Source organism: Choloepus didactylus, chromosome 10 (genome assembly GCF_015220235.1).
Source record: "Choloepus didactylus isolate mChoDid1 chromosome 10, mChoDid1.pri, whole genome shotgun sequence".
NCBI lineage: Eukaryota > Metazoa > Chordata > Mammalia > Pilosa > Megalonychidae > Choloepus > Choloepus didactylus.
Genome location: NC_051316.1, coordinates 28825893 through 28852212, shown reverse-complemented (window position 1 = coordinate 28852212; position 26320 = coordinate 28825893). Strand labels below are relative to the sequence as shown.

Here is a 26320-nt window from a genome sequence, read left to right as displayed (position 1 = left end):
TGCAAGGTCAGTCCCAAATTCCTCCTTCTTCATGCTGCCTTTCTTTTCTGATCACCCAGCCAGATATGAATGGTTCTTCCATCCTTCCCAGGTCATTTGTTTTGTTTACGTGGCACATATTGTGGTTTGTTTTTTTTTTTACTATAACATTTATCTCTGCTTTATTCGAGGGCAAGGACAGCATTTTAAACTCTCCTTTGTAACCCTGCGGTATTACCAATACCGCTCAACTCTCCTTTGTAATCCTGCAGTATTACCCCATTACCTGTGGGGGGGGGTGTGTGTGTGTCTATTATTAGTTGACTCAAACTGATTTAGGGAGATAACGTGGCGGTGATAAGCGCCCCGAATTTGAAGTCAATAGAGTTGGGTTCTGGCTCTGCAATTTATTAGCTGCGAGGCTTTGGGTAAGTCACTTAACTTCGCTTGTGAAATCAGGATACTGTTACCTGAAGGAGCATCAAAGGACAAGATGTGAAAAGCGCTGTTTAACTCGGCCAACAACTGAGCAACGCTAGTTATTTTCCTTACAGCGACCTGATGCTTTCTTGTTATTCAACTCTTGATTTGCCGGACGAGAGGTTTAGTCCTGAGGTGTTGGGGAAACCCCGCCATCAGGTCCCACAGCCCTTTTCTACTCCGTCGCCCTCTAACTGCTGTCGGCGATGCGAGGGATCGCCTCGAAGTGCGGGCGAGCGTCCCGGGGTCCTACTCGCTCGAGAGGCCTCGGTCCTTCCACGCGCTCTGGGGAAGCCCTTCTCTTCCCGGTAACCCCAAAGACCGCGGCGCCGCCGCCTACGTGAGACGTTTGGACCCTGCCCGGCCCCCGTAGCTCCCCTTCTCCGGCAGGTGGTTCTGGTCTTCACCCCAACTCTGGGCGCTCACGTCACCCGCGAACCTGTGCCCACGCGCCAGCGCCGCAACCGACAGAGAAAATAAACAAACCCCGGCGCGCGCGTCTGCGGGCGCGCCAGGCCCCGCCCCCGGCTCCCCGCCCCGCGGCTCTCACGCCGCCCCCTCCGCCGGGGCTTCCCTCCCGCCCTTCGGCTCGCAGCCGCGCTCTCCCCGCCCCTCACCGCAGCCTGCAGCCTGCGGCCGCGTTCGCCACCGTGGTCCGCCCAGCCGGCCCGGCCCGGCGCCCGGGGAGTCGTTAGTACCCGGTGTCCAGCCCGCGGGGTTCCGCGCGACCCCCGCCTGGCGCGAGCCCGCCCCGCCCCTCCCGACACTTGACCCAGCCGGGTCCCAACGCCCAGTGCGGCCGCCCAGGGAGCCGCGGGAGCGGCGGCGGCGGGGGGAGGAGGGAGACGAGGGCCGAGCCGGCGGCCGCTGAGGCCCCGGTGAGTACGGAGGGCGGGCCCGCCTCGAGGGTGCCCCTGAGACGGCGGTGGCGACTCGGCGGCTCTCCCCTCCGCGTCCCGGCCTCGGCTGTTGGGGGGCTCGGCCTGAGGCGACGGGGCCCGCCGGCCGGAGCCGCTGCTCAGAGGGCGCAGGAGGGCCGCTCCCGGGAAGGCCCGCGGCCCGGACGCTCGGCGGAGGGCTCCGGCCGGCGGGGAGGGACCCGCGCCCAACCGCAGGCCTCGGCGCCGGGGCGGTGGCCGCGCCTCCGCTGGCCCCGCGGGGGTGGGGGCCGCCGAGTGACAGGTGCCACCGCCCCCGTCCCTCCGCCGCAGCTGCGCCCGCGGCTCAGCCCGAGAGGGCCGCTGCCTCCCGCGCTCCCTCCGGGAGAGCCGGGCGATCGGAAATTTCTGGAGCGAGGACCTGACTCGTTGTTTTCTCCCTTTCAGGTCTTGAAGTCTCTTCTCTGCCCGAGTTTGGTCTCGCCCAGCCTTATTTCTTTCTCTGCGTACTTTGTGCGAATAAGTTTTGGAGCATCGGTTAACAGCCTATGGGTGAAATTTGACTTTCGTGAATGAGGTATAGTGAATTAATTTTTGAACTTAGCGCTTCCCATCCCTTCTTCCCCCATCTGTTGAAAACTAAGGGAACAGGATTTTGAATTTTTTTTTGTCGATTTTGTTGTTATTTGGAAAAATAACTGATAATTTTGGTCAAATCTCTTAAAATTTAGTGTGGTTAGTAAACATTAAACTAATGACAAAAATGACTTATTAAAGAATTGTCTAGTTGCCTTCTCTCGCTAGCACTTTATATATAGTTTTTCAGACTCACCTTGGCTAGATTTTACAATTATGTGCTACCGATTTTCATTGCAGGCGTTAATGAAAGTCTTTCTTGTACTAAAGAGCTAGAGAAATTTCTTTCACACCATTCGGTATTGTCTTTTTCTTTGAGTAGTAAATATGCCTGTGACTGTAACCTAAATTACAGTTTGAAAATTTTGTTTTGTAACTGTAAGAATGTTTGAGAAACTTTATGACAATTTAAAATATTAAAAATCTTTTTCTGTAGAACTCTAGGTTTTTACCTCAACAGGTGTATAACACTATAGTTGGTACTAGACGGGTCCTAATTTATGGAAGGAATTCTCTATTGTCGCAAATGGTTACAACGAATTTACAATTTATCTGGCTAGTGGCTTCAGCTCCCTGGGGTAAGAACTTAGAAGTAAACCAAAATAACTCTGGAAAAATGAAAATAGATGCACTTTTATTCATGCACTTTTATTCATGTACTTTTGGTTAGATTTGTCAACCTCTAGAAATTAGGAGCTACAGCTTGGGGATGGGGGAAGTGGGGGGTGGTGGTGGTGGAGTCAGTACTTAACTATGAGGGAAAAAATGGAATTTAGGGCATAGGCATTGAACTTATGTGGTTCGTTTACAGTTAGTGTGTAGTGGAGAAAGTTTTGGTATGCACTTGGCACTTGCTGGTTGTGAATCTTAATTTTAAGAAGTCAAAGTGAAAGATTGTGTTACGTCTATTGTTTGGGTATAGAATATAAAATACAATTTTTTTTTTAAATTTCACCAAGTATGAAATCACTGATTCTTGGTGCCATTTCATTTTATGTTCGATTTACTTTTTTTAAAAATCTAAGTTACATTTTAACAAGGCCACATTAATTGACATCTACACATCTACATTGTGTCTTTTTTTTTTTGATCATGCTAACTGGTTAATTGTGTTAGTGGGAAATGGCTATCATTCATTTTATAAAAACGGATATAGTTGGTTGTTTTTCATTAACTCATTCATATATATATGAGTTTTGAAGTGCCCTAATCGTGGTCTCTTTGACTCAGATATGGCTGTGGCTACCATCTTTCCAGGCCTTAGTGAGGTCATAGGCTAAAGAGATGAGATCATAATAGCATTGATGCTCAGAAACTTGACAGAGCTCAGGAATACTGGCCATTTAGAAATCCTGCTGCTCCCAGTTTAGGCTACTCATTTATTATAAACAATTTACTTAAGCACCAGATGTATCCTTTTTTTTTTAATGTATGGTAATGTACATGACCTAAAATTTTCTATTTTAACCATACTAATTATTTATAATCAACACTTTACGACCAAATGTATTTCCTCAACAAAATTAGTTATGGTGATCAGTTAGTAGAATATCACTTTGCATAATGAAACAACTTTGAACTAATACTCATTTTTAACTGACAGTTGCATGATGTGAATTGTGGATAATCTGTATTGCACTTTATATTTTCTTTTGCTGTCCTATATGCTTCCAGACCATATATTCCAAAGCACAGAGAGCTGTATACCTGGGGATTGTAAACAACGTTGAAAATAATAAGTTCAGTAAATTCATCTTCCATTTGCCAGGTCCGATGATATTTGTTAGGGACAGAAATCCTTGCCCTTTAGGATCTTGAAATAAAGATTGTATAGCAGGATAGACACAGCAATAAACATCTTAATGGAGTCTCTTTGATTATGAAAGTAAATATAAATATAAAAATATTGCAGAGGAGGGAACAGTGAGGGGCAGGTCAGCGAAAGCTTTACAAAGGTGCTAGCACCTGAGCAGATTCTTAAGAATGAATAGAAATTTTAAGTGCAATATTTGTCCTTATCTGTCTGTCTTATTTCACTCAATATAGTGTCCTCAAGGTTTCTTCATCAACCCTTTTTTTTTGATAGTTTTGTTCATGCATCATACTTCCAACAGTCGTTGGTTCCTGTATAGTCATGTATTTACATATTCAGCACCATCACTGCTATCTATATAAGGACATCTCCATTTCTTCCACAAAAAAGGAGGAAGAGTCAAAGAAGGTAGAGGGACAAAAGAAAAAGAAGAGAGAGAGAGAGAGAAAAAAAAACATGACAGCTAAAAGCAACAAAAGGAAAGATAGCATTAAACTAAGGTAGAATAAAGAGTCAGAGAATGTCACCAATGCCAGGAGTCCCATACCCTTCCCCTACCCCTCCCCCCCACCACCACCATGTGCATTTAGCTTTGGTATGTTGCCTTTGTTATATTAAAGGAAGCATAATACAGTATTTCTGTTAATTATAGTTCTGTAGTTTGCATTGATTGTATTCCCCCCCAATCCTACCCTATTGTTAACACCTTGCAATGCTGACATTCATTTGTTCTCCTTCATGTAAAAACATATTTGTACCTTTTATTATAATTGTTGAGCACTGTAGGTTTCACTGAGTTATACAGTCCCAGCCTTTATCTTTCCTCTTTGCTTCTGTTGTCCCACATGCTCCTAACCTTCCTCTTTCAACCATGCTCACAGTCATCTTTGTTCAGTGTATGTACATTGTTGTGCTACTATCTCCCAAAATTGTTTTCCAAATCTCTCACTCCTGTCTTTTCCTTTCTGTCTGCAGTGCTTCCTTTAGTGTTTCCTGTAGAGCAGGTATCTTGTTCACAAACCCCTCATTGTCTGTTTGTCTGAGAATATTTTAAGCTCTCCCTCACATTTGAAGGACAGTTTTGCCGGATATAGGATTCTTGGTTGGTGGTTTTTTTCTTGCAGTATCTTAAATATATCACCCCACTTCCTTCTTGCCTCCATGGTTTCTATTGAGAAATCTGCATGTTGTCTTATCAAGCTTCCTTTGTATGTGATGGATTACTTTTCTCTTGCTGCTTTCAGGATTCTCTCTTTATCTTTGATGTTTGATAATCTGATTAAGTGTCTTGGCATAGGCCTATTCAGATCTATTCTGTTTGGGGTATGCTGTGCTTCTTTCATAAGAGTTGGGAAATTTTCATTGATTATTTCCTCTGTTATTGCTTCTGCCCCTTTTCCCTTGTCTTCTCCTTCTGGAACACCAAAGACATGTACTTTCCTGCATTTTTTTTTGTCCTTAAGTTCCCAGAGATGTTGCTCATATTTTTCCATTCTTTTCTCTATCTGTTCTTTTGTGTGAGGGCTTTCAGGTGCCTTGTTCTCTGGTTTCTGAGTGTTTTCTTCTGCCTCTTGAGATCTGCTGTTGAATGTTTCCATTTTGTTTTCATCTCTTATATTGTGCCTTTCATTTCTGTAGATTCTGCCAGTCGTTTTTTAGAACTTTTGATTTCTGCCTTACGTACATCCAGTGTTTTCATTATACGCTTAATCTCTTTTGCCATATCTTCCCTAAACTTTTTGAATTGATTTAGTAGTAGTTGTTTCAATTCCTGTATCTCAATTGAAGTGTAAGTTTGTTCCTCTGACTGGGCCATAACTTCATTTTTCTTAGTGTAGGTTGTAGTTTTCTATTGTGTAGGCATCTGGTTTCCTTGGTTACCCCAATCAGGTATTCCCAGACCAGAACAGGGTCAGGTCGTGGAAGGAGGGAATAGTATCCAGTTTCCCTGAAGGTGTCTTAGAAGACTGGTACACCCTATGAGGCCTCAAGTCACTGTGCTTTTCTGCCCAGTAGGTGGTGCCTGTCAGTCTATAGCTCCAGACTGCTGTAAGGAGGTGTGGCCATGGCTGTTTTCCCCCAGGCTCTGGGGTCTGGTTCTGAATGGAAGGTGGGTAGTAGAGCTGGGCCTGACCCCTTTCCTCTTAGGGAAAATACCCCCCCTAGGGAGAGTTCATTAGCGTTTGAATAGTCTCTCTGCCTGTGCTATCTCCACCCTTGTCTGGGTCAGAGTGTTAGGAATTGAAAATGGCTGAGGCTTTCTCCACTGAGTCAAAAAAGGGAAGTAAAGCCCCCTTCAGGGCCAGTCTGCAGCCACCCTCCACCTCTCCAAGGTCAGTCATCACCAAAAGCCTCTGTCTGCTTGTTGGGGATTCATAGCTTGTATCAAGCAGTCCATGTTTGTTAATTAAAACCCCAGGAGGAGCTCAGCTGAGCTCTGTTCACTTGCTCAGAGAGCGCTGCTCTGTAGCACAGTGAGGCTTTGCCGTTCTGGCCATGGGGGGAGGGGGCTCCTGGCTTGGAGCTGCAGTTTTTGCTTAATGGATTTTATGCTGCAATCTCGGGCATTCCTCCCAATTCCAGTTGGTGTATGATGAGTGGACAGTCACATTGGTCCCCCCACAGTTATTCCGGATTATTTACTAGTTGTTCCTGGTTGTTTATTAGTTGTTCCAGGGAGATAAACTAGCTTCCACTCCTCTCTATGCTGCCGTCTTTTTCTGTCTCCACTAATTAGCTTTTAAGTTATTTTTAAAAGAAGGAGACTAAAAGGGAAGAGGGAAAAGAAATATAAAATATTATTAGAATTTTGTTTATGTAGATTAAAACCCTGATTTATGTAGTATTTTACTATTATGTAAATATCTCTTTAATGTACAGCACTAGCCACCATTTTCACAGACTGACCTAGGTACATAGCCTAGTGGATGCCCTCTATACTTTTTTTGTTTAATTATGTCCGCATTTCATATGTGAGCAGGTAAGCATTTAAGTGTATATAAATGACTGAGCATGTAAGTGTCTGGATTTTAAATACTGTGTGTATTTGAAAGACATAGAAAGGGAAAATAAAGAGGTGGGAGGGAGAAGAGCCCTATTTGAATCTGTTGATTGTAATATCCCTTAGATATGACTGTAAATGGAGATGTGAAAATATAGAACAAAAGACTGAAGGGGTACTGTTTTAGTTTGCTAATGCTGCTGGAATGCAAAACACCAGGAATGGATTGGCTTTTATAAAAGGGGGTTTATTTGGTTACACAGTTATAGTATCAAGGCCATAAAGTGTACAAGGTAACACATCAGCGATCGGGTACCTTCACTGGAGTATGGCCAATGGTGTTCTGAAAACCTGTGTTAGCTGGGAAGGCACGTGGCTGGCGTCTGCTCCAAAGTTCTGGTTTCAAAATGGCTTTCTCCCAGGATGTTCCTCTCTAGGCTGCAGTTCCTCAAAAATGTCACTCTTAGTTGCACTTGGGGTATTTGTCCTCTCTTAGCTTCTCCGGAGCAAGAGTCTGCTTTCAATGGCCGTCTTCAAACTGTCTCTTATCTGCAGCTCCTGTGCTTTCTTCAAAGTGTCCCTCTTGGCTGTAGCTCCTCTTCAGAATGTCACTCACAGCTGCACTGAGTTCCATCTGTTTGTCAGCTCATTTATATGGCTCCACTGATCAAGGCCCACCCTGAATGGGTGGGGCCACGCCTCCATGGAAATATCTCATCAGAGTTATCACCTACAGTTGAGTGGGGTGCATTTCCATGCAAATCTAAACAGCACTAAACTGTCTGCCCCACAAGACTGCATCGAAGAATATGGCTTTTTCTGGGGGACATAATACATTCAAACCGGCATAGGTACTAACCCTGGCCATGCCCTGAATTAGTAGCTTCAAAAAGTCTGATGCCTTCATGATCTGGTTACTTGTCCCTTCTTCTCATTAAATTGGGGGGAAAAATGGTTATTGAATTGCCTCCTGGATTGTATAAGATGACTGCCTTTTTAATTCTGAAAATTTAATGAAAGTGATGTTCTCCTAAAAGTGTGCAACATAATCAGTTTTTGACACTTGCTCTTTGTCATTTGACTTCTGCATTACTAACATAAAGGACCAGAAGCATGACATTATCAATGCTGATCTGTAGTTGCCCTTTCTAGGCTTTGACACGAGAAAGCAAAATCAATATTGTGTTGATTACATTATGTTCAACTTTTTCAGTTTGGGTACAGATGAATATTTCCCTTTTGAAGATGAAATTTTTTTCTTGTAGAATATGGTCATTGCAGGACATTTGGGGGATAGTGGAAATTATAAAAAGGCAGATAAGCATCATGAGTAATCCCATGCATTTCCTTCTTTTTGGTATGCATATAAAAAATACACATTTATAAATTGGACATCGTATTTATATAAAGTTTTATGCCCTTCTTTCACTTAAAATTTACAGACACCCCCCTCTTTCTGAAGTACTCATTAGAGTAACTTGACATTGTATGTGGATTTCTCTCATGACTGTTGAGGTAGTTTGCTGTTTATCACTTTCTTTAAAAGATGTGCATGCATACAAGGAGACGCTAAACCTGCTTATAATTGTGCCTAAGAGTCTTCCCCTGAGTGACTCTTTGTTGCTCAGATGTGGCCCTCTCTCTCCAATTAGACCACCTTGGCGAGTGATCTCACTGCCCTCCCCCCTATGTGGGATCTGACTCCCAGTGGTGTAAATCTCCCTGGCAACGCAGGATATGACTCCTGGGGATGAATCTGGACCTGCATTGTGGGATTGAGAACATCTGGACCGAAAGGGGGATGCCAAATGAAATGAAATAAAGCTTCAGTGGCTGAGAGATTTCGAGAGGTGTCGAGAGGTCACTCTGGTGGACATTCTCACACACTATATTGATAACACTTTTTAGGTTTTGATAATTGGAATAGCTAGAAGTAAATACCTGAAACTATCAAACTCCAACTCAGTAGCCTTGACTCTTGAAGATGATTGTGTAACAATGTAGCTTACAAGAGGTGACTGTGCGATTGTGAAAACCCTGTGGATCGCACTCCCTTTATCCAGTGTATGGATGGATGAGTAGAAAAATGGGGACAAAACCTAAATGAAAAATAGAGTGGGATGGGGGGGTGATTTGGGTGTTCTTTTTTTATTTTTTATTCTGATTCCGATTCTTTCTGGTGTAAGGAAAATGTTCAAAAATAGATTGGGGTGATCAATGTACAACTATAAGATGGTACTGTGAACAGTTGATTGTACACCATGGATGATTGTATCATATGTGAATATATCTCAATAAAACTGAATTAAAAAAAAAAGATATGCATGCAACACAGATGACTGAGCCTCTCTAGTTCTTCCATCTCCTTACCCCTTCAGCTACATGGTAAGTAGAGCTATTTTTGCCTTGATTTTTACTTTTAGTTACTGGAAGTTGCTTCTAATACCCTGTTCTGTTTATTTCACCCCTATATCTTACCAAATAGTATTATTATAGGTTCACATCTCTCCTTTTCCTTTTTACCCCTTCATAACTTAAGTGTTTTAACACATGGGCTGCTGAGGTGGTACAGCATAGGTAGCCACCTTCCCAGAAAATAAGTGTGTTGTTTTCTGAGTGTTTATTATTGGTTCTTTTCTTAGTGACAAGTATTTGTTCTAATGCTTTCTTCCCTTCCCTTTCCCTTTCCCTTTCACCTTCTCATTCATCCAGGAGACATTTACTGATGGTCTACTGTGTTCCCACTGTTTAACTCTTAAGACATAATGCCTTTTGCCTTAAGTTTCTCACAGGCTAAAGGATTTAAGTGATTCCTGGGTTTCAGGTAGATTGATGCTTTCCTTCTGTAGCATGTTAATGTAATCTTTAGGTCTTTGACTCTTTCATTGGCTGATTGCTCAGCACTATTTCTCAATGTCTAGAAATTTTTTGCCTTTTATTTCAAAGATTAAAGCCTTAGATTCTAGAAGAGCCAGATATTGATTTAAGTTTTGTTTGCTATGTCAAAACACTTTTTGCCATGGAGTCAAATATGGTTATAGTCAACATATTTTTTTTTTGTTTTTATTGTCGTAACAAATATATATAACAATTTTCCATTTTTACCATTTTAAGTGTTCAATTCAGTGGCATTAATTACTTTTACAAGTATGTGCTACCGTCATCACCATACATTACTAAAACTTTTTCATTACCCATAACATAAACTTTGTACCCATTAAGGAATTACTCCCCGTTCCCCCTACCCCCAGCTCCTGCTACTTTCTGTCTCTATGAATTTGCCTATTCTAGATATTTCATATAAATGGAATCATACATTATTTTTCCCTTTGTGTCTGGCTTTTTTCACTTAGCATAATGTTTTCAAGGTTCATCTATGTTGTATCAGAGCTTCATTCCTTTTTATGGCTGAATACTATTCCATTATGTGAACATACTACATTTTGTTTATCCATTTATCTGTCAATGGGCACTTAGATTGTTTATGGCTTTTGGCTATTGTGATTTATGCTTCTGTGACCACTGGTGTACAAATATCTGATTTAGCCCCTGCTGTCAGTTCTTTGGAGTATATACCTCAGAGTGGAATTACCAAGTCATTTGGTAATTCTATGATTAACTTTTTGTGGAACTGCCAAACTGTTTTCTATAGCAGGTGCACCATTTTACATTCTCACCAGCAATGCACAAGAGTTCCATTTCTCCACATCCTTGCCAACACTTATTTTATGATTTTAAAATAATAGTCATCCTAGTGGGTATGAGGTGGTATGTCACTGTGGTTTTGATTTGCATTTCTGTTATGACTAATGATGTTAAGCATCCTTTCATGTGCTTATTGACCATTTGAGTATCCTTTTTGGAGAAATGTTTACTCAAGTCCTTTGCCCATTTGTTAATTGGGTTGTTTGTCTTTTTATTGTTGAGTTGCAGTAGTTCTTTATTTACTCTGGATATAAGCCCTTATCAGATATATATGATTTCCAAATATTTCCTCCCATTACATATGTTGTCTTTTCACTTCTTGAAAATGTCCTCCACACAAAAAATTTTTAATTTGATGAAGTTCCTTTTATCTGTTTGTTTTGTTGCTCATGATTTTGGTGTCATATCTGAGAATCCATTACCAAATACAAGGTCCCAAAGATTTTTCCCAATGTTTTCTTCTAAGAGTTATATGGTTTTAGTTCTTATATTTAGGTCATTGATTCATTTTGAGTTAATTTTGTTTGTGGCATGAGGTAGGGGGTCTACTTTCATTATTTTGCATGTGGCTATACAGTTTTCCCAGTACCATTTGTGGTAGAGACTATTTTTACCTCGTTAAGTGGATTTAGAGTACTTGTTGAAAATCAGTCCCATGGGTTTATCTCTGTACCCTTGATTCTATTTCACTGATCTGTCTGTCTATCCATATGCCATGACCACACTGTTTTTGTTTGTTTTTTACTTCTTCCTTTCCAGTTTGAATGCTCTTTCTTTCTTTTCTTTTCCTTTTTTTGCAGTTTTATTGAGATATATGTACATAGCATACAGTCATCCAACAACCACACTGTTTTGATTGCTGTAACTTTGTAGTAAGTTTTGAAACTGAGCAGTGTGAGTCCTCCAACTTTGTTCTTTTTCAAGATGATTTTGATTATTCTGGGATACTTGCAATTACATATAAATTTGAGGACTGGCTTTTTTGTTTCTGCTGAAAACACCGCTAGAGTTTTGATTGGGATTTTTGTTGAATCTGTAGATCACCTTGGGTAGTATTGACCTCTTATTGATATTAAGTCTTTAAATCCATGAACATGGGATATATTCCATATATTTAGGTCTTCTTTAATTCCTTTCAGCAGTATTTTGCAATTTTCAGTATAAAAGTCTTTCATATCCTTGGTGAAATATATTTCTAGATATTTTATTCATTTGAAGCTATTGTAAATGAAACGGTTTTTTCTTGATTTCTTTTTTGATTGTTCTTTGCTAGTGTATGGAAACATCACTGATTTTCTGTGTTGATTTTGTACCCTGTAATTTTGCTGGATTTATTAGCTCTGGTAGCTTTCTTGTGGATTCTTTGGAATTTTCTATATATGGGATCATATAATCTGTGAATAGTGATAGTTTTACTTCTTTCTTTCCACTTTGGATGCCTTTTATTTCTTTGTCTTGCCTGATTGCTCTGGCTAGAACTTATAGTACAATATCGAATAACAAGTATGACAGTGGGCATACTTGTCTTGTTCCTGACTTTATCAAGGAAGCTTTTAAGTCTTTCATCGAGTATGATTTTAGTTGTGGGTTTTCATATATGCCTTCTATCATGTTGAGGAAGTTCCCTTCTACTCTTAGTTTTCTGAGTGTTTCTATAAAGAAAGCTTTCTGGATTTTGTCAAATGCTTTTTCTGCATTGAAATGATCTTGAGGGTTTTTTTATGGCCTTCTTTCTGTTAATGTGGTCTATTACATTATTTGATTTTCTTATATTGAACGACCCTCACATACCTGGGATAAATCCCACTTGGTTATAGTGTGTAATCCTTTTACTGTGTTGTTGGATTCATTTAACTAGTATTTCGTTGAGGATTTTTATATCTGTATTCATAAGGGATATTGGTCTGCAGTTTTCTTTTATGTGTGTGTGATGTCTTTATCTGACTTTGGTGCCAGGATAGAATGGTTAGGAAGGGTTCCCTTCTCTGTTTTTTTGGAACAGTTTGAGAAGGGTTGGTCTTAATTCTTTGAATGTTCAGTAAAATTCACCAAGGAAGTCATCTGGTCCTGGACTTTCTTTGTTAGGAGGTTTTAGTGTTTGTTTAATTTTTTTTGATTAGAACAGTTGTAGGTTTATAGAAAAATCATGTGGAAAGAACAGAGTTCCCATGTGATTTCCCCTGTCTCCCACCCTCATTGGGATGTTTTTGATCACTGATCCAATCTCTTTACTTGTGGTTGGTCTGTTGAGATTTTTTTCTTATTGAGTCAATTTAGGTTATTTCTGTGTTACTAGGAATTTATCCATTTCATCTAGGTTTTCTAATTTGTTGGCATAAAGTTGTTCATAATATCCTCTTATAATCCTTTTTATTTCTGTAAGATTGGTAGTAACATCCCCACTTTCATTTCTGATTTTAGTTATTTGCATTTTTTTTTCCTTTTTTAGCCTAGCTAAATGTTTGTCAATTTTATTGATCTTTTCAAAGAACCAACTTTTGGTTTTGTTCTATTTTTCTACTCTCTATTTCATTTATCTCTGCTCTAGTCTTTTCCCCCCCTTCCTTCTGCTCACTTTGGGTTTAGCGTACTCTTTTTCTAGTTCCTTCAGGTGTGAGATTAGGATACTGCTTTGAGATCTTTTTCTCTTTTAATGTAGTTGTTTGCAGCTAGAAATTTCACTCTGAGCACTGCCTTAGCTGCATCCCATAAGTTTTGATATGCTGTGTTTTCATTTTCATTCATCTTCTAGTATTTTCCAATTTTTCTTGTGATTTCTTCTTAGCTCTATTGTTGTTTTAAGAGTGTCTTGTTTAGTCCACATATTTGTGAATTTTCCAGTTTTTTTTCTGGTATTGATTTCTAGCTTCATTTCATTGTGTCAGAGAAGATATGTTGTGTGATTTCAGTATTTCTGAATTATTAAGACTATTTTCGTGACCTAAGGTATGGTCTGTCCTGGAAAATGGGTCATATGCACTTGGAAAATGGGTCATATGTTGTTTTTGTGTGAAGTATTTTATATATGTCTGGTTGATGTTGTTGGTTTTTCCTGTATTTTAAGTCCTCTATTTCTTTATTGTTCTATCTAGATGTTCTATCCATTATTGAAAGTTGTGAGGTAAAGTCTCCTATTGTTAATGTAGAACCATCTAGTTCTCCCTTCAGTTTTGTCAATGTTTGCTTCATGTATTTGGGGGCTCTGTTGTTAGGTGCTTTATGTTAATTGTCATATCTTGTTGAATTGGCACTTGTGTCAATATATATTCCTTCCTTTCCCCTTGTAAAATTTTTTGATTTAAAGTCTATTTTATTTAATGTTAATGGAGCCACCCCAGCTCTCTTTCCATTACTGTTTACATGGAATACTTTTTCCATCCTTTCACTTTTTTTTTTTTTTTTTTTAAATTCAGTTTTATTGATATATATTCACAAACCATACAGTCATCCATGGTATACAATCAACTGTTCACAGTATGATCATATAGTTATGCGTTCATCACCACAATCTATTTCTGAACATTTTCCTTACATCAGAAAGAATCAGAATAAGAATAAAAAATAAAAGTGAAAAGAGAATACCCAAACCATCCCCCCATCCCACCCTATTTGTCATTTAGTTTTTACTCCCATTTTTCTACTGATTTTTTTTCAATTTTTTAACTTTTGTTTATCAAAAAATTAAAAACAAACAGGCAAACAACAACCAAAAAAAACCCCACAACATTTCAAACAAAGCAATGGATTAAGGGAAACAAATAACCTAAAATAACTACTTTGCTTCCAATATGTTCCTACCATACCCCAAGAAAATTAATAAACCATGTCCAAACAGAGGAGTAAGAAAAACAAATAATCTAAAATAACTACATTGCTTCCAACATGTTCCTACCATACCCCAAGAAAATTAACAACCCCTAAGAAAACAAAGGAATAAGAGAAAAAAAAAACCTAAAATAACTCTATTGCTTCCAACATGATCTTCCTATATCCAAGAAAGTTTACAAACCATACTCATTCCTGAGCATTCCCATAACATTGAGATTACCCTCCATAGTTTATCTGTTCTTATTAGATTATCATTCCCCCTCCACTAATTGGTATCTCTAGGTCCCCTACATTCTACAGTATAAAACATTGTACATTTTTCACAGAATTCACATTAGTGGTAACATACAATATCTCTCTTTTTGTGCCTGGCTTATTTTGCTCAGCATTATGTCTTTTTTTTTTTTTTTTTAAATCTTCATTTTATTAAGATATATTCATATACCACACAGTCATACAAAACAAATCGTACTTTCGATTGTTCACAGTACCATTACATAGTGGTACATTCATCACCCAAATCAATCCCTGACACCTTCATTAGCACACACACAAGAATAACAAGAAAAATAATTAGAGTGAAAAACAGCAATTGAAGTAAAAAAGAACACTGGGTACCTTTGTCTGTTTGTTTCCTTCCCCTATTTTTCTACTCATCCATCCATAAACTAGACAAAGTGGAGTGTGGTCCTTATGGCTTTCCCAATCCCCTTGTCACCCCTCATAAGCTACATTTTTATACAACTGTCTTCGAGATTCATGGGTTCTGGGTTGTAGTTTGATAGTTTCAGGTATCCACCACCAGCTACCCCAATTCTTTAGAACCTAAAAAGGGTTGTCTAAAGTGTGCGTAAGAGTGCCCACCATAGTGACCTCTCGGCTCCTTTTGGATTCTCTCTGCCACTGAAGCTTATTTCATTTCCTTTCACATCCCCCTTTTGGTCAAGGAGATGTTCTCCGTCCCACGATGCCAGGTCTACATTCCTCCCCGGGAGTCGTATTCCACGTTGCCAGGGAGATTCACTCCCCTGGGTGTCTGATCCCACATAGGGGGGAGGGCAGTGATTTCACCTTTCAAGTTGGCTTAGCTAGAGAGACAGGGCCACATCTGAGCAACAAAGAGGCATTCGGGAGGAGGCTCTTAGGCACAACCATAGGGAGGCCTAGCCTCTCCTTTACAGCAACCGTCTTCCCAAGGGTAAAACCTGTGGTAGAGGGCTCAACCCATCAAACCACCAGTCCCCTATGTCTGTGGTCATGTTAGCAACCATGGAGGTGGGGTAGGCGAATACCCCTGCATTCTCCACAGGCTCCTCAAGGGGGCACTGCATCTTTTTTTTTTTTTCCTTGTTTTTTTTTTTTTTTTAACTTTCCCTTCTTTTTTAAATCAACTGTATGAAAAAAAAGTTAAGAAGAAAACAAACATACAATAAAAGAACATTTTAAAGAGACCATAACAAGGGAGTAAGAAAAAGACAACTAACCTAAGATAACTGCTTAACTTCCAACATGTTCCTACTTTACCCCAAGAAAGTTACCTACTATAGCAACATTTCTGTGAACTTGCTCCTACTATATCCATCAGAAATTAACAGACCATAGTCATTCCTGGGCATCCCCAGAACATTAAATAGCTTATCTGTTCTTCTTCGATTATTGTCCCCCTTCCTTAATTGCTCTCTATTGCTAGTTCCCCTACATTCTACATTATAAGCCATTTGTTTTATATTTTTCAAAGTTCACATTAGTGGTAGCATATAATATTTCTCTTTTTGTGCCTGGCTTATTTCGCTTAGCATTATGTCTTCAAGGTTCATCCATGTTGTCATATGTTTCACGAGATCGTTCCTTCTTACTGCCGCGTAGTATTCCATCGTGTGTATATACCACATTTTATTTATCCACTCATCTGTTGAAGGACATTTGGGTTGTTTCCATCTCTTGGCAATTGTGAATAATGCTGCTATGAACATTGGCGTGCAGATATCTGTTCGCGTCACTGCTTTCCGATCTTCCGGGTATATACCGAGAAGTGCAATCGCTGGGTTGAATGGTAACTCTATATCTAGTTTTCTAAGGAGCTGCCAGACTGACTTCCAGAGTGGCTGAACCATTATACAGTCCCACCAACAGTGAATAAGAGTTCCAATTTCTCCACATCCCCTCCAGCATTTGTAGTTTCCTGTTTGTTTAATGGCAGCCATTCTAACCGGTGTTAGATGGTATCTCATTGTGGTCTTAATTTGCATCTCTCTAATAGCTAGTGAAGCTGAACATTTTTTCATGTGTTTCTTGGCCATTTGTATTTCCTCTTCAGAGAACTGTCTTTTCATATCTTTTGCCCATTTTATAATTGGGCCGGCTGTACTATTGCCATTGAGTTGTAGGATTTCTTTATATATGCAAGATATCAGTCTTTTGTCAGATACATGGTTTCCAAAAATTTTTTCCCATTCAGTTGGCTGCCTCTTTACCTTTTTGAGAAATTCCTTTGAGGTGCAGAAACTTCTAAGCTTGAGGAGTTCCCATTTATCTATTTTCTCTTTTGTTGTTTGTGCTTTGGGTGTAAAGTCTAGGAAGTGGCCGCCTAATACAAGGTCTTGAAGATGTTTTCCTACATTATCTTCTAGGAGTTTTATGGTACTTTCTTTTATATTGAGATCTTTGGTCCATTTTGAGTTAATTTTTGTGTAGGGGGTGAGGTAGGGGTCCTCTTTCATTCTTTTGGATATGGATATCCAACTCTCCCAGCCCCATTTGTTGAAAAGACCATTATGGCTCAGTTCGGTGACTTTGGGGGCCTTATCAAAGATCAGTCGGCCATAGATCTGAGGGTCTATCTCCGAATTCTCAATTCGATTCCATTGATCTATATGTCTGTCTTTGTGCCAGTACCATGCTGTTTTGGCAACTGTGGCTTTATAATAAGCTTCAAAGTCAGGGAGTGTAAGTCCTCCCACTTCGTTTTTCTTTTTTAGAGTGTCTTTAGCAATTCGAGGCATCTTCCCTTTCCAAATAAATTTGATAACTAGATTTTCCAAGTCTGCAAAGTAGGTTGTTGGAATTTTGATTGGGATTGCATTGAATCTGTAGATGAGTTTGGGTAGAATTGACATCTTAATGACATTTAGTCTTCCTATCCATGAACATGGAATATTTTTCCATCTTTTAAGGTCCCCTTCTATTTCTTTTAGTAGAGTTATGTAGTTTTCTTTGTATAGGTCTTTTACATCTTTGGTTAAGTTTATTCCTAGGTACTTGATTTTTTTAGTTGCTATTGAAAATGGTATCTTTTTCTTGAGTGTCTCTTCAGTTTGTTCATTTCTAGCATATAGAAACATTACTGACTTATGTGCATTAACCTTGTATCCCGCTACTTTGCTAAATTTGTTTATTAGCTCTAGTAGCTGTATCGTCGATTTCTCAGGGTTTTCTAGATATAAGATCATATCATCTGCAAACAATGACAGTTTTACTTCTTCTTTTCCAATTTGGATGCCTTTTATTTCTTTGTCTTGCCGGATTGCCCTGGCTAGCACTTCCAGCACAATGTTGAATAACAGTGGTGATAGCGGGCATCCTTGTCTTGTTCCTGAACTTAGAGGGAAGGCTTTCAGTCTCTCTCCATTGAGTACTATGCTGGCTGTGGGTTTTTCATATATGCTCTTTATCATGTTGAGGAAGTTTCCTTCAATTCCTACCTTTTGAAGTGTTTTTATCAAAAAGGGATGTTGGATTTTGTCAAATGCTTTTTCAGCATCTATTGAGATGATCAATTGATTTTTCCCTTTCGAGTTTTTAATGTGTTGTAATACATTGATTGATTTTCTTATGTTGAACCATCCTTGCATGCCTGGAATAAACCCCACTTGGTCATGGTGTATGATTTTTTTAATGTGTCTTTGGATTCGATTTGCAAGTATTTTGTTGAGGATTTTTGCATCTATATTCATTAGGGAGATTGGCCGGTAGTTTTCCTTTTTTGTAACATCTTTGCCTGGTTTTGGTATTAGATTGATGTTAGCTTCATAAAATGAGTTAGGTAGTGTTCCGTTTTCTTCAATGTTTTGGAAGAGTTTGAGTAAGAGTGGTGTCAGTTCTTTCTGGAAAGTTTGGTAGAAATACCCTGTGAAGCCATCTGGCCCTGGGCATTTATTTGTGGGAAGATTTTTGATGACTGATTGGATCTCTTTGCTTGTGATGGGTTGGTTGAGGTCTTCTATTTCTTCTCTGGTCAGTCTAGGTTGTTCATATGTTTCCAGGAAATTGTCCATTTCCTCTACATTATCCAGTTTGTTGCCATACAGTTGTTCATAGTATCCTGTTATAATTTTTTTAATTTCTTCAGGATCTGCAGTTATGTCACCTTTTTCATTCATTATTTTGTTTATATGGGTCTTCTCTCTTTTTGATTTTGTCAGTCTAGCTAGGGGCTTGTCAATCTTGTTGATCTTCTCAAAGAACCAACTTTTGGTGATATTTATCCTCGCTATTGTTTTTTTGTTCTCCATGTCATTTATTTCTGCTTTAATCCTTGTTATTTCTTTTCTTGTACTTGGTTTAGGATTGGTTTGCTGTTCATTTTCTAGCTTTTTCAGTTGATCCATTAGTTCTTTGATTTTGGCTCTTTCTTCCTTTTTAATATATGCGTTTAGTGCTATAAATTTCCCCCTTAGCACTGCTTTTGCTGCATCCCATAGGTTTTGGTATGTTGTGTTCTCATTTTCATTCGTCTCTATATATTTAGCAATTTCTCTTGCTATTTCTTCTTTAACCCACTGATTGTTTAGGAGTGTGTTGTTTAACCTCCAGGTATTTGTGAATTTTCTAAGTCTCTGATGGTTATTGACTTCTAATTGTATTCCATTGTGGTCAGAGAATGTGCTTTGAATAATTTCAATCTTTTTAAATTTATTGAGGCTTGCTTTATGTCCCAGCATATGATCTATTCTGGAGAAAGTTCCGTGAGCACTAGAAAAGTATGTGTATCCTGGTGATTTGGGATGTAATGTCCTGTATATGTCTGTTAAATCTAATTCATTTATCAGATTGTTTAGGTTTTCAATTTCCTTATTGGTCTTCTGTCTGGTTGATCTATCTATAGGAGAGAGTGATGTGTTGAAGTCTCCCACAATTATTGTGGAAACATCAATTACTTCCTTTAGTTTTGCCAGTGTTTCTCTCATGTATTTTGTGGCACCTTGGTTGGGTGCATAGACATTTACGATTGTTATTTCTTCTTGCTGAATTGCCCCTTTTATTAGTACGTAGTGGCCTTCTTTGTCTCTCAAAACATCCCTGCATTTGAAGTCTATTTTATCTGAGATTAATATTGCTACACCTGCTTTCTTTTGGCTGTAGCTTGCATGAAATATTTTTTTCCATCCTTTCACTTTCAGTTTCTTTGTGTCCCTGTGTCTAAGATGAGTCTCTTGTATGCAACATATTGATGGTTCATATTTTTTGATCCATTCTGCGAATCTATATCTTTTAATTGGGGAGTTTAATCCATTTGCATTCAACGTTATAACCGTGAAGGCATTTCTTGAATCAGCCATCTTATCCTTTGGTTTATGTTTGTCATATTTTTCCCCTCTGTCTATTAATATCCTTTATTGTACTCATACCGAATCTCTTTAGTACTGAACCTTTCTCCAAGTCTCTCTGTCCTTTCTTTGTTTCTCTGTCTGTAGGGCTCCCTTGAGTATCTCCAGTAGGGCAGGTCTCTTGTTAGCAAATTCTCTCAGCATTTGTTTGTCTGTGAAAAATTTAAGCTCTCCCTCAAATTTGAAGGAGAGCTTTGCTGGATAAAGTATTCTTGGCTGGAAATTCCTCTCACTCAGAATTTTAAATATATCGTGCCACTGCCTTCTCGCCTCCATGGTGGCTGCTGAGTAGTCACTACTTAGTCTTATGCTGTTTCCTTTGTATGTGGTGAATTGCTTTTCTCTTGCTGCTTTCAGAACTTGCTCCTTCTCTTCTGTGTTTGATAGTGTGATCAGTATATGTCTTGGAGTGGGTTTATTTGGATTTATTCTATTTGGAGTTCGCTGAGCATTTATGATTTGTGTATTTATGTTGTTTAGAAGATTTGGGAAGTTTTCCCCAACAATTTCTTTGAATACTCTTCCGAGACCTTTACCCTTTTCTTCCCCTTCTGGGACACCAATGAGTCTTATATTTGGACGTTTCATATTATCTATCATATCCCTGAGGTCCATTTCGAGTTTTTCAATTTTTTTCCCCATTCTTTCTTTTATGCTTTCATTTTCCATTCTGTCATCTTCGAGGTCACTGATTCGTTGTTCATCTTCCTCTAGTCTTGTAGTATGAGTGTCCAGAATCTTTTTAATTTGGTCAACAGTTTCTTTAATTTCCATAAAATCATCCATTTTTTTATTTAGTCTTGCAATGTCTTCTTTATGCTCTTCTAGGGTCTTCTTGATTTCCTTTATCTCCCGTACTATGGTCTCATTGTTCATCTTTAGTTCTTTGAGTAGCTGCTCTAGGTGCTGTGTCTCTTCTGGTCTTTTGATTTGGGTGCTTCTGCTTGGGTTATCCATATCGTCTGTTTTTTTCATATGCTTTATAATTTTCTGTTGTTTTTGGCCTCGTGGCATTTCCTGAACTTGATAGGGTTCTTTTAGGATTTGTAGACCAATTGAAGTCCTTATCTCTAATTTATCAGATCTACAGCTTCGTGGAGTACACTTTCTCTAACTAACTAGCAGGTGGTGTCCACGAGCCACCTGTTCTCCACAAGCCAGTCCTCCCCTGCTTAGCCTTTTTGGTGAGTGGGGGAGTGAGTCTTGTGGGGTCCAATTGGTGTACCAAGCTTGCGTGTGTAGTTGGTGTTGCCTGCCCTGTATATGGGGCGTGTTTCTGGGCAGTCAGGGAGGGGGGGAGTGGCTCTAACAATCATATCTCCGTGGTGATCCTAGAGTTTTAAAGCTGCTGCAATAGTCTAATCCTTCAGTTCAGTCCTGCCACAGTTTGTCTCTGCCACTGACCCACAAGTCTTTGGTATTGGCGTATGGCTTCTGAGACTTGCAAGTGGGCCCCTCTTCCAGGCTGTGCACCCCGGGTCCTCGGTTGAGGGATGACTGTGCTATGTCACAGGTGAGTGCCGTCCCCCCAGGGCAGTTCTGGGCTGCTGGGCTGTGTAGGGAGGCTCCCAGTCTGCTCAAATGAAGGCTGAATGGGGCTTTGTTAATTCACACTGCTCTACCTTCCCAACTCTGGGACAATCAGCTGAGGTTGCAGGGAAGGCTAATGTCCACGCCCAGTTTTGTGGTGTGTGCCTGTTATTTGAAGCACTTCTGTCACACTGGGTTGTCTGGGGCAGTTCTAGGCTATGGGGCTGGCGATGGGCAGGAGTGTTTCCTGTCCACCAGAATGATGGCTGTGAGCATACACCCCCCTTTTCTTGGGAAGTTGTGGTGTTTAGTGAATTTTCTCAGCAACTGGATTATTGCGTTTTGTCTCAGAGCTCTCCTAGTTCTGCTCTTGACTTGACCTGCCCAAATAGCAAGTCTTTGAAGCTTTCTGTATTGGGCTTCTTAGAGTAATTGTTTTAGAAATAGAAAAAAGGATTAAAAAAAAAAAAAACAAAAAAAAAAAAACGGGCCCTCCTCAGAGATCTAATGGGTTATTGAAATGCTAAGAGACAAAGCAACCAGGGCCATTAAGGAAAGGTCCACAGGTCAGAGAGATCAGCTTTTCTTCGGGGTTTGCATATGCGCCTCCGGGCCCTTCCCCTTTCTATGTTCACCAGAACTCCAAAAATCCTCCGCGTTTATTTTGGAGTTTTTCGTGTTGTTTTTTTTCTATGCCTGTCTCCTCTCTGCTGGGCTGGCTGCTCTCAGATTCTCTGGTGTCTGGTCTCAGTCTATCTGTGGTTGGAGTTTGAATCAGTAGAATGAGTTTCGGATAAGAGCTGCCACTGCAGTTCTCCCTTCTCCTTCCCGGAGCTGACAGCCCCTCCTCCCCTGGGACTGAGCCTGGCAGGGAGGGGCGCGGGTCCCGTGGCCGCAAAAACTTACAGATTTCGCTGATCTCAGCAGTTCCACGTTTTCATGAGTGTTGTATGAAGTATGCCCAAACGCAGATTGCTCTGTGGTGTCCAGTCCACGCAGTTCCTGGCTTTCTACCTACTTTCCTGGAGGAGTAACTAAAACATACAGCTCACTAGTCTGCCATCTTGCCCCCGCCCCCTCCATCCTTTCACTTTTGATCTATTTGTGTCTTTGAATTTAATATGAGTCTCTTGGCAGACAATGTATAGTTGCATCATGCTTTTTTATCCATTTAGCCACTCTGCCTTTTAATTGGAGATTTTAATCCATTTACATTTAAAGTAACTACTGATAATGCAGAACTTCTGCCATTTTGCTATTTGTTTTTTGTAAGTCTTACACCTTTTTTTTTGTCTCTTATTTCCTCCACTCCTGGCTACTTTTGTGTTTTGTTGATTGTCTATAGGGAATCATCTTGAATCCCTTCTTGTTTCCTTTTGTGTGTATTTTGAAGATTTTTTTTTATGGTTACCAAGGGACTTAAATTTGACACCCTAAGTCTATACCAATGTCATTTGAATTGATACCAACTTAACTTCAATAGCATACACCAACCATGGTTCTATACCTCTTTGTTTCCCATCCCTTTATCACAGATATATCTTTACACATTGTGTGCCCCAAAACAGACTTATAATTACTGTTTTTGCATTTGTATTTTAAGTCATGTAAGAAATAAAAAGTAGAGTTATAAACCAGAAATATAATAATACTGATATTTAAATTTACCCATTTAGTTATTTTATGGGAGATCTTTTTTTCTTGATATGGCTGATATTTAATGTCATTTCCTTTAAACCTGAAGGATTCCCTCTAGCATTTCTTTTAAGTAAGGTCTAGTGTTAATGAACTCCCTCAGCTTTATCTGGGAATGTCTTAATCTCTCCTCATTTATGAAGACAGTTTTACTGGATATAGAATTCTTGGTTCACTTTTTTTTTCTTTCAGCACTTTAAATATATCGTCCCACTGCCTCCTGGCCCCCATGGTTTCTAATAAGAAATCGGCTGTTAATCTTAATGAGGATCATGTGTACATGCAAGTTGCTTCTTTCTTGCTTTCAGGATTCTCTTTGTTTTGGCATTTGGCAGTTTGATCCAAATGTGTCTCAGTGTAGATCTCTTGTTTATATTTATTGGAGTTCACTGGTTTCCTTGGATGTTTATGTCATTTTTTCAAGTTTGGGAAGTTTTCAGCCATTAATTTTCCAAACATTCTTTTTGCCCCCTCCCCTCTCTCTCTTCTCCTTCTGAGGACTCCTTTAATGGGTATGTTGATATGCTTCATGGCATGCCACAATCCCTTAAGCTCTGTTCACTTTTCATTCCTCTTCTTTCTTTCTGCTTCTCAGACTGGATAATTTTAATTTTTGTATCTTCTATGTTGCTTGTTTTCTGCCAGTTCCAACCTGCTGTTGAACCTTCTCTAGGGAATTTTTTATTGTAGTTATTTTGGACTTCACCTCCCGTATTTTTGTTTGTTCCTTTTTATAACTTGTATCACTTTATTGAAATCCTCATTTTCTTCATATGTCATTTTTCTGAAATCCTTTAGTTCTTTGTCCATGTTTTCTTTTAGCTCTTTGAACATATTTAAGACAGTTGTGTTAAAATATTGTCTAGTAAAAGTCTAGTGTCAGGGATTCCTCATTGATGATTTCTGTCACTTTATTGTTCCTTTGAATGGGCCATCTTTTCCTATTTCTATTTATGCCTTGTGATTTTTTTTTTGTTGAAATCTGGACATTTGTATATTTTGATGTTAGCTCTTGCAATCAGATTCTCTCCCTTCCCCAGGGTTTGCTGTTCTTTTTTCTTCTTACAATTGAAGGCTGTATTTGTTTAGTGATTATTCCAAACTGTTTCTGAAGAGACTGTGTTCTTTGATGTGTGTAGTCACTGAAGTATCTGTTCCTTTAGCTTGCATTCAGCTAGTGTTATGACAGATTTCCTTTAATACCAGGAGCTAACCTGGAGCCAGAGGCCTGGTCAAACCCAACTTGCTTTTACTGTGAACCCTGAGTTACCTACTTAACCTCTCAGTTTCCTCATCTGTGAAAGAAGGATATGAGTGCCTTTGTTGATTGTCTATAGGGAATCATCTTGAATCCCTTCTTGTTTCCTTTTCTGTGTATTTTGAAGATTTTTTTTTATGGTTACCAAGGGACTTAAATTTGAAAACAAAAACCAAAAAAACCAAACCCTCTTCTGGTTTTTGCAGATTGATTCTCTAAGACTTTCCTTCAGCTCTTGGTCAGACTTGCAGTGTGCCTAACAAACAACTCAAGGTGAACGTGTAGAGACCTCTCAGGTCTTTTTTGAGCATTTATCTCATCCTGGATATGCACATGGCCTTGCAAATTCCCCTGTATACAGGAACACTCCAAATGCCCCACTTTCCCCAGGAAATTGTCTGCTGCCCTGCCTCTCAGGCCTCAGAAGCTCTATTGTATGTGTCTCAACCATAATCTTTTGCCTAAGGCAGCTGTGATTTAGTTGTTTTCTTAATAATGTTTTAGTGGCCAGCCAGCTGCTTCTCCATCCAGAGTGAGTTATGGGAGTGATGAGATAGTGCCTTGGATCAGCCCTCATTCTGCCACCAGATGGGTTGGAACAGACATATATACACCCCAATGTGTGACTAAGGGATGCTCTCCTCCTTCTGGAACCTGAGTCCAGGACCTGTACAGGTAGCACAAGCTACCACTGTGCTAAGCCAGGGAGAGGTGGGGAAAGGGCTAGTGAAAGTGTCCCAGGGCTTTCATACCATTTTAAAATTGTATTTTTGTTCACTCAGCATTTGCATAGTTGTAAACTTTTGTCTGTTTTTCCAGAGTTCTGACAAAATTGGTTTTGCTAGTTTTTGCTTGTTTTTCAGTATTTATGTGATGGGATAGGATTTGGGGAGCTTCTTACTCCACCGTCTTGTTACATTACTTGGTAGTCAAGTATTTATATAGCTTCTGCCAGTTATTCTATGCCTCATAGGACTTCAAGACATATGTCAGTTGAATAATAATGCTAAGGATCCCAATAGATGCTTATATTTGAGTGCTTATGCAATACTGACTATTGTTCAAGAAGTTTACATGTATTATTTAATCTTCAGAATAGCTCAGTCAGATAGGCACTCATATCCTTCTTTCACAGATGAGGAAACTGAGAGGTTAAGTAGGTAACTCAGGGTTCACAGTAAAAGCAAGTTGGGTTTGACCAGGCCTCTGGCTCCAGGTTTACACTCTTGTGCTGGTCTTGTCTACCACTTGACTTCTGCATTACCAAGTAGAAGACAAAGAGGTATCTTGTCCTGAACCTGGGAAGGAATTTATAAGTGTATGTTTCAACCCAAATGAAAAAAATGTGGTACATTTTCTTTATAGTGTGTGATTTAGATAAGTAAAAAACAAAATACAAAGTATTAGCTAAGTTGATAAGTGTTGAATTTGTATAAAACTTCAAAATCTTTTCAGGGCTTCTAATAAGAAAATTGTGCTTGTTTCTATGAAACAAATTTTTAAATATCAGGTTTATCCATGATTCAGACTTTTAAATGATAATTTCTTCAAATTGAGTCTCCATTGAAATTTTGTTTATGGGAGTAGGTAATAAAAACATTGAAACCATTTTTGTTGTATAAGCTCTTTTCATTGAAAATATAATACTGAAATTTCTTGTGATAAAATGAAAGGATTTCAAATCCAATTGGAACTTTCTAACTTCAAGTGTTTTAAAAGAATGATAAAGCTCTAAATTTGCAGAAATACTTTATGCATTGTTTGAAGAATCACCCTCTAGCAAAATTTTATGCCACTGAACAGGCATGTCATTGGCACATGGGGAAAAATATCTGCTGTACATGAATATAGAGATTTAAGATAATAGGAACCTTGCTCATGAGAAACCTTTGTGCTTTCTCACTCTTGACC

General features: G+C 39.4%; 1 protein-coding gene across 4 annotated transcripts in view; it reads left to right on the top strand.

Annotated features, from left to right (window-relative positions):
* Positions 1 to 1077: 1077 nt before the first annotated feature.
* GKAP1 (G kinase anchoring protein 1) overlaps positions 1078 to 26320 on the top strand; it is a 157714-nt gene continuing 132471 nt past the window's right edge. For 2 of the 4 annotated variants that reach the window (XM_037851149.1, XM_037851153.1), the window contains exons 1-2: positions 1079 to 1337; positions 1785 to 1914. The gene's annotated coding sequence lies outside the window, so the exon portion shown is untranslated. Of the gene's footprint in view, positions 1338 to 1784; positions 1915 to 26320 lie in introns of all 4 variants that reach the window. The other 2 variants (XM_037851152.1, XM_037851151.1) reach the window with 2 other exon arrangements.